This window comes from Takifugu rubripes, chromosome 7 (genome assembly GCF_901000725.2).
Source record: "Takifugu rubripes chromosome 7, fTakRub1.2, whole genome shotgun sequence".
NCBI lineage: Eukaryota > Metazoa > Chordata > Actinopteri > Tetraodontiformes > Tetraodontidae > Takifugu > Takifugu rubripes.
Genome location: NC_042291.1, coordinates 12,887,812 through 12,901,331, shown reverse-complemented (window position 1 = coordinate 12,901,331; position 13,520 = coordinate 12,887,812). Strand labels below are relative to the sequence as shown.

Below are 13,520 nucleotides of genomic sequence, written 5' to 3'. Positions count from 1 at the left end.
AAAAAAACAACAACCTTTGTGATATACACACATACACGCCACATAAAACTAACCTGATAAATAATATGCCAAATGTAACCAATCTTTTTTTTGCCGAGGAGGGGACGGTCATTCATAATATTGAGCGCAATGGGGATTTTACGCATTTAAGGAGCGAGGTGGGCTGCCGCTACGGGGGGACACGTTGGCCTCTGGTGACAAATTACCGAGTGATCACACCAGCAAGACTGATGTCAGAGGTCAGTGTGATAACTGCTCGACAGAAAACGTGTTGCCGACGAAGCCACAGGGAGATATTTAATTCACCTCTATTTTCGAATCTCGTTGTAAAATTTATTTAATTTTCCCGGGGAAAAAAAAAAATCCCCTTTGTTGCCTGTTGCGTCTATAGAGTCGGTCCTACTTCATATGGTGCGCAGGTTGTTCTTAACGCGCGGCGGTAACTGTAAGCCGCAGTGAACAGATGTCCCCATTCAAGGCTTTCTTCTCCTCCACACATGGGCCATATTACCATCATGAAATCAAACTCAAAACCTGTCCCTTTAGCCGCTATAATGACCGAGTTATTCTGGGCCGCTGAGCACGAACAAAGTGGGTTCAATATTGCGTGCTGCAGAATCACGGCTCTCAGGGTCGGGAGAAAAGCGTCATGGCAGACGTACACAATATATATTTAACGTGGAGCAACGAGATAATCTGACACTTCCTCTTAAAGATGACCCTGGAACTCTGAAAGTAATGCTTTTAATACGTTGCAGATGAGTGGATTTAATATAGTTTTCTGCTATTTACTTAAATAAATAAGCAATACTGATGATATAGAGTATGCTTTCATTTTATTTATAGATAGATGGATAGATGGATGGTTTGGGGGTTGCTTTCTCTCTTCACCAGGAGGGTGAAATAGCAGATGTCCGTCTACACTTTGTGCTGCCAAGTGGGTCCAGAGTGGGGCGGCCACAGACACAAGGGCCCAAATGGCACCACAAAAGATATGCAGGAAGCCCCTCTCCGCCTGGGTGAGCCACAGAGAGGGTCTCCCTTCTCTCTGCCAGTCCACAGGCCGCGGCAGCGGCGGGGCCATGTGTCACCGGCTGGCGTGCGCGTCGCGGCGACACTCGCACATAAACATAAATAAGCATGCATATGTAGGAATGTGCAAAGACCAACCGGGCTCATCACTGGCATCGTCTCCATCACACCTGCACATTGCACTCAGAGCAGAGCCCATTAATGATGTCGTTTTTTGCAGTCAGATATTTTTATTATTCAACTTTCAAATGAGCAGCTGAAACCTGAATTTCCAACGCTGTGCTTGTTGTTGGCAAACAGCTCATCGGTTTGTGTATCGCAGCGGAAATCTGGCATTTTTCTTTTGTCCGCGAGGTCATGGAAAGTGGGTAAAAAGGCCTTGAAAGTGCTCCAAGCACAGGTGTGCACCCTGGCCTGTGCTGAAGGGGTGCACTGAACCATAAACAATGATATAAATGTCTGGCAAATAAAATGGCTAGTTAACAATCTTTTGACTGCTCTAACCTCCGAGCCTTTGTTGTGTATCGATCAACCAGCTGTTCCTGGCTTTGTCTGGCGGCACAGGAGCCTCTGGTGCCTTCTGGGATGAATGGATGGAGCCACCAAAAAACTCTTCCTCTTGGTGTTTATTGCCCCCTTTATATTTATGCCTTTCATATCAAATAAAGCCAGTAAACAACCTTGTTTTGCTTCAGTTACATATCTTTTTTTAAATGCATTGACTTTTTTGTTCAAGTCCGTAGTCGGTTTATGGGAAAAAACTTGTAAATGGGTCTTCAGATGGGCATAATTTGTCTTTCCGTATTAAGATAATTGTATGTTAAATTGCAGGAGGTGTCATATATGTCAAAGAAGCCAAGACAGGTTGATAATGGTCCATCTCAGCACATGTCAGCAAAAGAATGTTCTCTGAGGGCCTTCTGCAGTTCTGCTTCATTGGTTTTCTTCAACTCCTGTCTAACCTCTGTCAAAATCATTTTAAAGGCGTCCGGTGAATATCCTGGTCGGCTGTGTTACAGCCTGTTTCACCGGCCGTGTGTTGGCTGGCCGAGGTGATAGAGTCCAAACACAGGCTGTTTATGATAAACATAGTCAGCAGTACTTTCTGATGCCAGTTGACTTGTGTCCTTCATCCGTGGGCCTTGAGATCTTCTTATTGACTTCCGCAGAGCTCAGCGTTGCACTTTGTCAGCGTGAGAGGCAGTTTAAGAGACAAGCAGGCGAGGCAGTCATACAAAGTGAAGTACTTAGGATTAGCCCTGGCTCTTCAAGTTTCAGCAATTATCCTCCTGCGGGCATTCTTGCCGTGTTGGATAATAATGGATGTCCGGGTGTACGCCTGTCACCTCTCAAGTGTGGGTGGAGGAAACCCACGAGAGGTGCTGGGACAGAGAAATGTTTGCTTTTCTTGTTATGTCATTTAAGGAGCACAACACCAGAGCCAAAGCTGCGCGGCAACACGGGTCGACTCGCAATCCTTCCAGCCATGTGTGATGTGATAATGAAACATGTTCCCAAAAGGTGCTAATGTGTTCCGAGATCCAGCGTAATTACCAAGTGTCAGGCGTGTGTTTTTGATAAACAAATCTGTTAAAAGACACTGTTGAGTTATTTGTCGAGCACCAGCCCCACCTGACTGGCGTTGATTACGTTTGCCAGCCGTATGAGTGCACAAGCCTTTATTTTCCTCCACTCTCTTCTTCAAATGTTCACACAGGAAGAACTGTATGCCACCTACCCCCAATCTTTACGTGTTACATCAGTTTATCTTTTGCCGTAAAGTTTCAAGTGCACATTGGTGTAATAGAAAACACAAGCAAAGAAAACACAGGGCTTTAATTAAGAGCTGCTCCGATTTCCCAGAGGGGAAATTGTCTTCTTCCATTAACTTAGTTTATCATATAATAAAGAGGTTGCCTTGTCCTTCCCCATCCAGACAATTGGTTTTAATCAGGCAGCAGGTCTTTCATGGCTGGTAATTTATGCTAAATTGACAAGGGTGGAGGATATCACAGAAAATCATTATGACAGGGCTCAGGTCACTGCCTGTCACCATCTTGTTTTATCCTGTCTCCCCAGCCTACCAACAACAACAAAACTCACAGATAGACGCGTTGACAATTTACATACTGTATATATGTGTGTATGTCAGAGTTATGCTGCTGGTGTAAAAAAAAAAATATAGTTGCTCTTTGATTTTCAAGTGCAGCTTGTGTGAGTGTGAAAGAACAAATTGTGATTTAAAGTGTGTGTGTATGTGTGTGTGTGTGTGTGTGTGGGGGGGGGGGGGGGGTTTGAAGAGGGGATGAGTACGAGGAGGAAGCAGGGAACACACTTCTCGCCTTGCAATTTAATCACCGTATACCCGGCGAAGTATTGACAGTTGTCCTGTGGAAGCCATTAAAGTTGCTGTCCAAGGTTAAATGAAATTGCAGTTTATCAAGGCAGCATTGAGGAAATAAGGGAATCTGTTCATGGCTGTTGATTAATGTGGAGCGTGATCAACACAAGGGGTTCATTAAGCCATACATCACCGGGGTAATTTAACATGTCATCGCGCCTGCTGTTGCCGTCACACTTTTTTGTGTGTGTATATGTTTGCTGTACATGTGTGAGGCTTTGTGTGTCGACAACACAAGCGCTGACCTTACAGGCTCTCGCTGTGCCTGTTTTCCTTTGTACTTGCACCTTCAGGCAGCTTTTCTGAGGTCCATGACACTAAAATCTAGCAGTGAATATAGTAAATATAGCATTACAGTGCTTAAATACGGACTTCCTGCAGAATGTTGCGATTTAAAGCAACACTGAGAAACGTTCTTCAGGTCTTCAGTACCAGCACAATCGCTTTAGTTCCACAGCACCGAGGTATGCTAAAAAGGCTCTGGAAGCTAGGCCTGCTGGATTTGTTTACTGGTGGATAATTGATAGTGCTTGAGGGACAGGCATGAGTCGGACATGAATCACGGGTGACAGGGCTCATGATAAGGAGCTGAAAGTCGCCTGTAATTAAGCCGGGCACTAGAGACCAATTGTTTGTAGAATGATTTGGTCGGGGCTAATTGACACTAATTGTTTAATCAGATTTTCTTCTCCTTCATACTACGAGCACGCGTGCTCCACCAGCACCCTTAACAAAGCAGTGGAGGAGGCCACAACTGTTGCTGTGAGGTTATTGACAGCAGGAAATCTATTGCTGCCTTTGGACAGCATTTAGTTGTATAATATAAAAACATAGATCAGCATATGCTACACAACTGCTACACAACCCTGGACTCCTCATCTTAGGTGAGGTGTATCTCTGGTCTAGTACAAACACGAGGCGGCTGGTTTCTTATGCGCCACCTGTCTTTATCAGTGCAAATACGTCCTCGGCGTGGTCATGGTCACCCACGTCTTAAAAGACATGACTGATTAGGGAGCTGGTGATCCATCACGTCCCTTGTTTAAGGCAGCTATTTATGACGCTGTAATCTACCAAACATACATGACAAAACACGGTGACAGTCTCCTTTTTTTTGGAGTAATGCCATGTGGGATATAAATTAAAGTGGGTAAAAAAAAAAGACGGGGGGGCACTTTATTTCAATATTCCATCATCAGCACTAAGAGGGATGATGAAATATCGTAAGTTCAGGCAGTAGCACACGTGAGGAGCTCTTTTAGTAAGATTAAATAATGAGACGGAGCAGATAATTAGAGACAGGTCCTTCTCCTTCATCCGATTAAATGCAGCATGTCTGAGTAACGAGCCGGTGATAGGTGGAGCCAGGCACATGAACACGGGATCTAACATCATTAGATTTAATGGCAATTAAACCTGTGGCTCTTTTAATTAACACAAACTATGATGGGAAGTTAATGGTTATTACTTAGAGCCCAGCAGAGGGGAACATTGGATATTTGTTCACTTCATGCAAACTGCAGCGAGACATGCACAAACAAACCCTGGATGTCCTGCAAGCCTCAGCAAACGCTGATGAAAAAGCACACGCCGGCCATCACATCGGCCTCTTTCTTCCTTAAATCTTAAATATAGTTTTTACGATTGCACATTATCAACAGCCCAGTTAGCGTTTATCTTGTCCACATCACTTTTCAATGAAGTTTTCTGATTTATTGTGCAAGGCTACCTTTACTTTGTGCTAATAATTGGATGCTATTGAAAGGATGAGTTTCATTGATTTTGTGGATGACTGGGAACATTTCTGGGCCAGACCATAGATTGTCAGCAAGGTCTGTGTTGAGCTGGGATCGATGCCAGTGAATCTTCCCCTCTGGTTTTTATTTACTTCTGTCTCCATTGATTGAAACATGCAATAGTTCAGGAGCTATTATCACACTGACGCTAACTTTCTGTGTCTCCCCGCTGAAGTAGCTCCCTCTGTTGCTCCTCAATATCTCACTCCAGCAAGTGCTCCCATCTTTCCCTTTCTAACTAATGAGTTAAGAGTATTGCTATGACCTGTAAACATCAATCACGGGTGGCGATGCAGACAGTGACTAACTGCACCGGCGTGAGAGGCACAAAATGAAATGAAAAGTGTAAAAGATACATCCAGCCTGGTGTTTGTCGGGGAATAAATAATACAAGAAAATCATCTGGATGATCAGCGAGTGATTGCAGGTTTAAAGAGTGAAGGTAAATAATAAGGAAGGCTCCGATTTTCTTAATTAATGGGGTGTGAGTAATATTCCAGGCTTCAAATGAGAGAAAAGACGCTGGAAGTTTGATTTTGTTCACTCACTGTGAACTCACTGGTGTGCGCTTAATCCAATAAGTGCTCTTCTTGTTTGAAAAAGCAATGAGTCTCTATTCAGCTGTTAAAATTAAACTTTTCTCCCTCTCTTTTTTTTTTCCATATGGATGACTTGCACGATCTGCCATGTGGATGCTGCCGCACTCGATTGTTTCCGCCATACAACAGGAGGACGCTTCCGTCGCCCATCCGTTTACATATCTAGCTTCCTGTCGCGGCGGCAGAAAGGTCAGTGTTCCTATCCAACTGGGACCCTCGTGATTGAATGTAATCAGTATATACTTGTTATTCTGAGTGCTGGGCCTTTCTTTTATTTGCTGGCCCAGAAGTTAATTTCCCAGGTGACCTTTGTGTAATAAAACAGTATTATCTGTTTCTGGAGCCCCAACAAGGAAACAAATTAGCTTCCTCGGTGCCGTTTTTGTCAGCCAGCAGATCATTTATAAGTTTATTTACTTTAATTAGATTAAGGGTGCAGTAAAGACATGTGTGGCCATCATCCCTTGTCTCCTTGCATTATCTGATTGTCCCGTCCTGTGAATTGGACAATGGTTATGCCTTTTAGTGATTGTGCACAGGCTTTCATTCAAGGGAGACTCGCATATATTAAAAGTGTTTTTATTTTTCGCTCTTTGATGTTTCGTAATAAGATAATTGAATCAGTTTTCGGACTATTACCACCGGAAGGAGTATTTTTAGCCACGTCGGTGTACGGATTGAGCACATTGGTCGGCTTAAAAAAGAAGAGGAGGGGGGAAAAAAAGACGTGGCTGATTTCTCACACGTCTGCACGAACATGTGTCACCCGATATTGTGGAATTTTTTTAATCCTTCTCGCTTTGTGACGCTTTCCCTTTTAAGCTGGATCCGTTTTTCTTAGGCGCATTCAAACAAGCTCCCGTGGCAAGCTTATGTTTCCTCTCCAACATGAAATGGCCAGTTTGTACCTGGACGTCTTCTGCTGCGACGGCCGCTAACAACAATAGTGACAAAAGTAGCAGCGGTTCCGTTGCCATTGTGCAAAGAACGTCGTCCGTTGCTGCTCGTGATACACCTTTGATTCATTTCTGGACAATAAAAAGATGCCCCACCGATATATTTGCTCTTTCACACAACTTCTATAGCTGTTGCAGTTTTGACTAAAGGTGACTGTGAGAGAAGAGGCTGTGAGCTGTGGAGGCCAAAGCGAATGCAATGCTTTACTGACCCGAGGAATCTCTTTTATTACGGGCTTTTGTGCCTCTCCCTCCGCTGCTCTGTCAGCCCATTCAGACCCAGTGGCAGCCACCTACATTATATCCTGGATAGGCAGGACATTCATGCCTTTTTAACCCATTGTCCTTCCCCCCGGGGTGAGGGCCCAGAGCGGGATGTGAGAACCCCAGGCTGGGTATTGTGTCCCTCTGCGCTCTTCACACACCCGGCGGGGAACTTCCTTTCTGGTGTCACCGAAACCTGTGTGGTGTAATCCGCAGCTCCCCGCTGAGCAGGATGGGAAGGTTATTAAAAGTGCCTCTAATGTCTCGTTAATAAATCGCTTCCATTTTCCGCTTCATTTCGAAGTAATCGCGTTGGGAGTGTGGATGGGAAAGAATGTGTACCCGTTCTTGTGTTTTCAGTATCAAAGCTGCATAAAAATGATCATGTCTTCTTATTGTCAGGGACATATAACTCAGACTTGTAAGTACAGATCCATTAGAGATGTGACCCTCACCTCTAAGATCAAGTATCTGGACTGCTGTGCGATAGGGTCAACCTGCAAGGTGTTGATGCCGCTGTGATTGCTCACGGAGAGATTTTTAAACGCGCCGAGGCCAACCCGGAGGTTTCGGGTTAATGGCGTCTTACGCCACGACCCGCTGGATGCTGCATTTAGGTCTCCTCTGGGGGTAGCTCTATAAAGCAGCAAAGGTCACTTCAGTTAGAGTGCTGTTGTGTTAAGAGGTTAGAGAGCAGAGGTCCCCCCCCAGCGTGGTATCGCATGCACTCTCCATGATGCGTTAAAGATGCTGATGCCTCTGATTGCCACAGTGGGACCAGGAGGTGAGGTTAGGGATGCTTCGGGACTGCTTGGGTAATCCCATTAACTGTGACTCAGACGGCCCCCTGCCCCAGTGTGTTTGAATGTCAAGAAGAGAAAAAAAGGTGTACGCGCTTCGGCGACAGGGGCCTCCGGGCTTGAACGGCAGCGTGTTTGTCGACACGAAGAGACGCCGGTGAAAGGAATACAGTTTATTTTCCACGTTATTGTAAATCACGCTGAGAACAGCATCTGTCCGTCACAGAGCAGGAAGTTGACCTTAAAGACATTGGCCTGCCCTGGAGGTCAGAGGACGAGCAAATTTAAAATACGCTGGAGCTGTTCATCAAACATGAACGCGTCTTATGCTCCCAGCTTGTCCTTAGAATCGCTTGTCACAAATTGCAAACCATCAAAGTCCAAATTGTCTGCGTTCACGCCCCCTCTGGTTTGCGGCAGTTTCATACTTTTAATCACTTGATTTTCCCTTTTTTTACTCACTAATCTCTTTTGACTAGTGTAAATAAAAACTTGATGGTCTGTAACGGTAGTTGGGCATTATATAAGTTTGATGTTTTCAGATCTCTTGCTGTTTGACAGTTGGGGATAACAGAGAGTCAGACAGGCAGTTTGTGAGATTCATGTACGGGTGCACGTCTCAGTCATTAGCCAAGGAACCAGTTAATCACTGGGAATAAATAGCAGCATGTCCAGCCTCGCTTGCATAAGGACATTGCTAATCTCTGGTTATTTAGGCTCAATTATCACTTGTCTCTCATTTAGGTGTGCCGTAATTACTTTAAGATCCCCGTCTCCGTTTGTGCAAGATATACATTTATGACAGCAGCTGTGAGATATCGTCACTGTTGCCAGCATTGTTAAGGACTTTACTTTCAAGCAGCTTCGCACCGCTGCTCTTCAGTTTGTCTATTCAGGACTGCAGCTTTGGACATAATTGAGGTAGTTATGGTGAGCAGAAAGCTATCAGTGATTCTAAATAGAGAAAAAAAACTAGGCGAGGGTCATATGTCAATGGGAGGGAGTAGGAGAGTGAGTGGTATTGTCTGTTTCTGCACTCAAGGGTGGGATATTTGCAGGAAAAAAGCTTTGGATGGGCGGGATGTGGTGGGTCAAAGTCAGCAGTGCAAGTATTGGCGTAGAAAGCCAGCACGTGGTTCAATTGAACGATTTATCTGTGGAAATATGAGGAACATGAAGGAGAACACTGGCTTCTGGGTCGTCATTTTGCATTTCTTTATTATTAGTATTATTTTAGGAAAACTGGCTAGAAATGGATTTTCCTTTTCTTTAAAAACAACAAAGTTCTAATGCTGAAAATGATCCCTGAGGGTTCTATTAAAATGACTGAGACTGTTTCAGAAGGATCTGTTTTTGTGCATCAGTTGGACTGCTTGATATTAGAATCGCTGTTCTTTGCTACGTTTAACACAACTGATGATTCAACCCAAAAGGGCAGATTTAATTATTTGACTGTAACTAATGCAGTTAAGATGGATATTCACATTTATTGGTATCTGGAACAAACCGGTGAGTGTGTGTATCGATCAGACTGGAGTCTTGTCGCACTTGTCAATAGCAGGAGATGAATCTAATTATGTTTCCTCTTTGTCAACTGGGTTAACTGTCAGCAGGGGAGCCCTCAGTGGCTACGGCCAGGTTGTCTGTCACACACACACACACACACACACACACACACACACGCACACACACACATACACACAGTTTTTAGGACCGTTGGCTTAGAATCCCTCCTTTTCACCACCTTCTTTAACACCCCACCATAAAGACACAATGAAGTTTCAGCTGTATCCCCTGACAACAGTTTATTTTTTCTCCAAATAAATACATACATTTGTAAGTGTTTCATAGGAAAACTATTTAGATTTACAAGTTGTGAGGAATTTTGCTTTTTTTTTTTTTTTTTTTGCTTTTAAATATGTTCTCCTTATGCAGAACCTTTAAACTTAAATTTTGATTTGCACTTTGACAGAAAAAATATATAAACCCAAATTGTCGGGTTGATGTCCTTTTTAATGCTTTAAGCATTTAATTTGTTGAAAAGGTAAATTCATTCAAAACCTCTTCACAACATAAACACACGTTTTGATCTGGCATCATCCACAAAATCTGCATTTCAAAAAAGAAAAATTGTGCATATCATCATTTCCTGCAACTTGTGCTTGTGTCTGTGGTCTGTTGCCTCACTCCTGTACTGGTGTGTGGCGTTCAGGGACCTCCCTATCTGTGTGTGTGTGTGTGTGTGTGTGTGTGTGTGTGTGTGTGTGTGTGTGTGTGTGTGTGTGTGTGTGTGTGTGTGTGTGTTTAAGGGGAAGTCATTTGACTTGAAAATCTTCCTTGGCAACACTTCATCAATGGTGAAGACTCTGTGGCTATCAAAGATGTATCAGCTGGTCTGATAAAGCTTCCTTGCTCTGGTCCCGGCGCAGCAACATCCCATCATAAATAAAAGCAGCAGAAAAGAGGCCTTTGTCACTGTTTATCTGCACTGCTTTTCTTCCTCGCCCTTGATTTCCTCTTCAGAAAATTGATGCGCCCTTAGATTGAAGCAGTGGGTTTGACAGGTAATGGTTAGTGTGATAACTGCTTAGATTTCATCAGCCGTGCCCCCCCCCCCAACCCCCACCCCCCACTCTGCTCTTTGTGTGCAATTGTTGCAACTTTCAGCTAGATTACCTGTCATCCAGTGCATCAGATAAAAATGCAGAGTTGAGGAGATGTAGCCAATACTGGGGAAGATCGGGAGAAAGAGATCTGGATAGAGAACGTTGGGAGAGTGAGCACACAAATTTGCATTCGTTTGATGGCGAAGCAAATAGAACATATTATTACCATCACAATCACAGATGGTTTCCTCCCTGTGCACACATTTGTGCTCTGCGTGGTTTATGTCATCTGCATGTAGTTTAACACTTTTTGGGGAAGACAAACACGGGTTGCTTACTAGCAACACCAAAGCTAGGAAGAATGCATTTTAAACATTACTTTTAGATGATTATAATTCAATATTCAGCTGTCAGAAACATTAAATACAAAAGTGTTTGCAGAGAATCTTTATCGAGTCCCTCAGATTGGCTCTTTTGCTCTGCCGATGCCACCGTGGGCAGCAGAGCTGAAGTCTTTGGCAGATGTGTGACAGCCATTTTTCCCTTCTCTCGGCTATCATAGCATTATAAACACTCGGTTAGAGTTACATAAAACATGCATATTTTTACCCGGGAAATTTTCAGACCGGAGAAACAGCTGTGCCGGCCTTACAATGCATTAAGTATTTCATCCCTTTTAGATGGTTAAATTGTGCATGAAATGTTGCTGGCGCCCGTTTCTCCCGAGCTGGACTGATTAGGCAACATCTGTTACATTGGGAGAAATCCGTGTCATTTCTAATTAGCTGTCAGGCTGCGGCTACGTTCTGCCTGATGGTGCTGAGAATCTGCCACAGGTTCCTCTCCTCGTACTGTCACCTGCTTGTACCCCCCCTCCCCCCACCCCCACCCTTTCGCTTTTCCCTCCCCCTCTCCCACTAACTCACACACACACACACACACACACACACACACACACTCATCAGCTGTAATTAGGGAGCAGGGTCCATACAAAGGAGCAACCTGGGAGCTAGGCTTGAGCCCATCTGTGCAACCCCATCATCAGCGCGCTCGCAGCTCCTCTAACGCTGGGGGCCGCTCCCGAGCTGGGGGCCCCCACATGCTGATCGTTTGAGCTCACAAACTTTCTTACTCTGCCTGCTTTTTTTTTTTTTCTTTTAGCTGCCCCATTTCGCCGTCTCCCTCTCAGCAGTGAAAGAAAATCCATCCCAACCAGGCTAATTCATCTAGCTTCAATAAGGCTGAAATATTAAATGCCCCTCGGTGAAGAGTGGTCAACAACCAGCTATTGATGAAATGCAGCATTAGAGGGACGGAACAAGCCGCAATCTATAGACAAATTAACAAACACGGCGGCTTCAAAGAGACACTCAGAACTGATGGTGTTTTCATTCAGAGGCTCGCTTGTTCTAAAAGCACGTATCCTGTAAAGATTTTACCATCAGATTCAGCTCTCTTAAATCTTTAAGTATTAATCTGATCCTTTAATCTGTATTCATTTTATTTCACTCGTTACCGTGTACACAAAATGTCATTGCTATAGGTCAATTTCAGTAGTAGCCATTACAAAATTTACCAGATAATTAATCTCAGCAGCTAATCCATAATTATTGATTGTGAATTTGAAAAAAAACTTCTTTTTTTTTTTTTTTTAATCACCGCTATAAAGCGCAATAAAAGCACACAAAATAAATGCTAAGGTTGGGTGAGCAAAACACATGTCGGCAGGAAAAATACATGAAAAAAAAAGGTAGCAGTTAACTTATCGCTGACCCTTTTCATCTTCCTGACATCAGATGATTAAAACTACGATAAAACACCCTCTTCCCAAACCACTTACCGTAGTCTGACTCTGGCCCTGTCATGAGTGTGTCAGACAGCGTACACATCTGTCCCTTTTGGCGGTCTCTGACAAGTTCAGCTGCAGAGCCTGGAGACAGGCGGCGGTTATGCTAGTCTTAGTCGGAGGTCCTGCTCAGGTGGAGCCTCAAGGCAGGAGATGAGACATAGATCCTGTTTAGTGGTTCTTAAAGCCACTTAACCACAACAAGAGATGTCCTGGAAACCCCATCGTAAACGCAGCTGTCTAATCTGGCTGTGAACAGTCGCAACTCGTCGAACAAACGGCGTGAACACGTTCACTTAGGTGTTGGTTCCTGAGCGCTAATGTGCACGTCAGCGTTCAGAACCTGTGGTGACTGACTAATTTTCAGGTGTATCTTGACCCACCTGGTAGGATCAATTTATCAGAATCTTTTTTTTGTGTGTGTTCTTCAAATTTACAAACTGAAAGTTACATTATGATTCTTCCATTTGTTTTAATCTTTAACACTCCTAGACTGTAAGTACTGTGAGATAGGGGATAATGCTCCTAATGGAGCTCAGGGTAAAGAGAGCAGAGAGTATAGGTTTATAATTTGGTAACTAGAAATTCTATTTAAAGATGAGAACAATGTATAGAGCTCAGCTTTGGTGCTGTTCTGCAGGCCTTGTGATGATTTTCGCCACATTTAAACTATCCGCACCTGGACCCGAGTCTTTTAAATCGGACGGTCGAGTCGACAGAAGATGACAAGGAGAAATTTGCCGGAAAAAGAAATCAGCCTCTGAAGTACACGCGGGCTGTCGCGGCCGCGCTGCGAGCAAATCACGGCAGAGAGGGACAAAAAAAAAAGGCTGCGACCAAGAATGACAGGGCTGAGAGAATGTCACAGCAATTGTGGGGCCATCACTGGCACGAGATGATGGGTGATTGCTTTGCATTCCACGGTAAGTCCACCCTGGAGGACACCTTGCACTCTTTCTCATCTCTGGCCTAACCTTTGGTGCTGACATTTAAAGTGTTGATTTTGGAGCACTTATGCTAATTGTTGTAATTTTCCTGATGAAGCCCCATTCTGATACCTTGATGTGGCCAAGATAGTTTTACATTTTCTATGTGGTCCTCGTTGCCATTTGCACTGTGTAGTGTCAGCCCAGAGTGCTACTGAAAGCGAACAAAATTGCAAGCAAATTGCATCAGATTGCCAACATTGTGAAAAGGGTAAATTGCTTGCAAATCTATTT

At 44.0% G+C, this 13,520-nt stretch overlaps 1 long non-coding RNA gene across 1 annotated transcript; it reads right to left on the bottom strand.

The window, feature by feature from the left end:
* Positions 1-9,697: 9,697 nt before the first annotated feature.
* LOC115250511 (uncharacterized) lies at positions 9,698-12,422 on the bottom strand. Its single transcript, XR_003889078.1, has 3 exons — positions 12,295-12,422; positions 10,525-10,602; positions 9,698-10,385 (listed from the first exon to the last, which is right to left on the bottom strand). It is a non-coding gene; the product is annotated as an uncharacterized lncRNA (long non-coding RNA).
* Between the last annotated feature and the right edge of the window lie 1,098 nt (positions 12,423-13,520).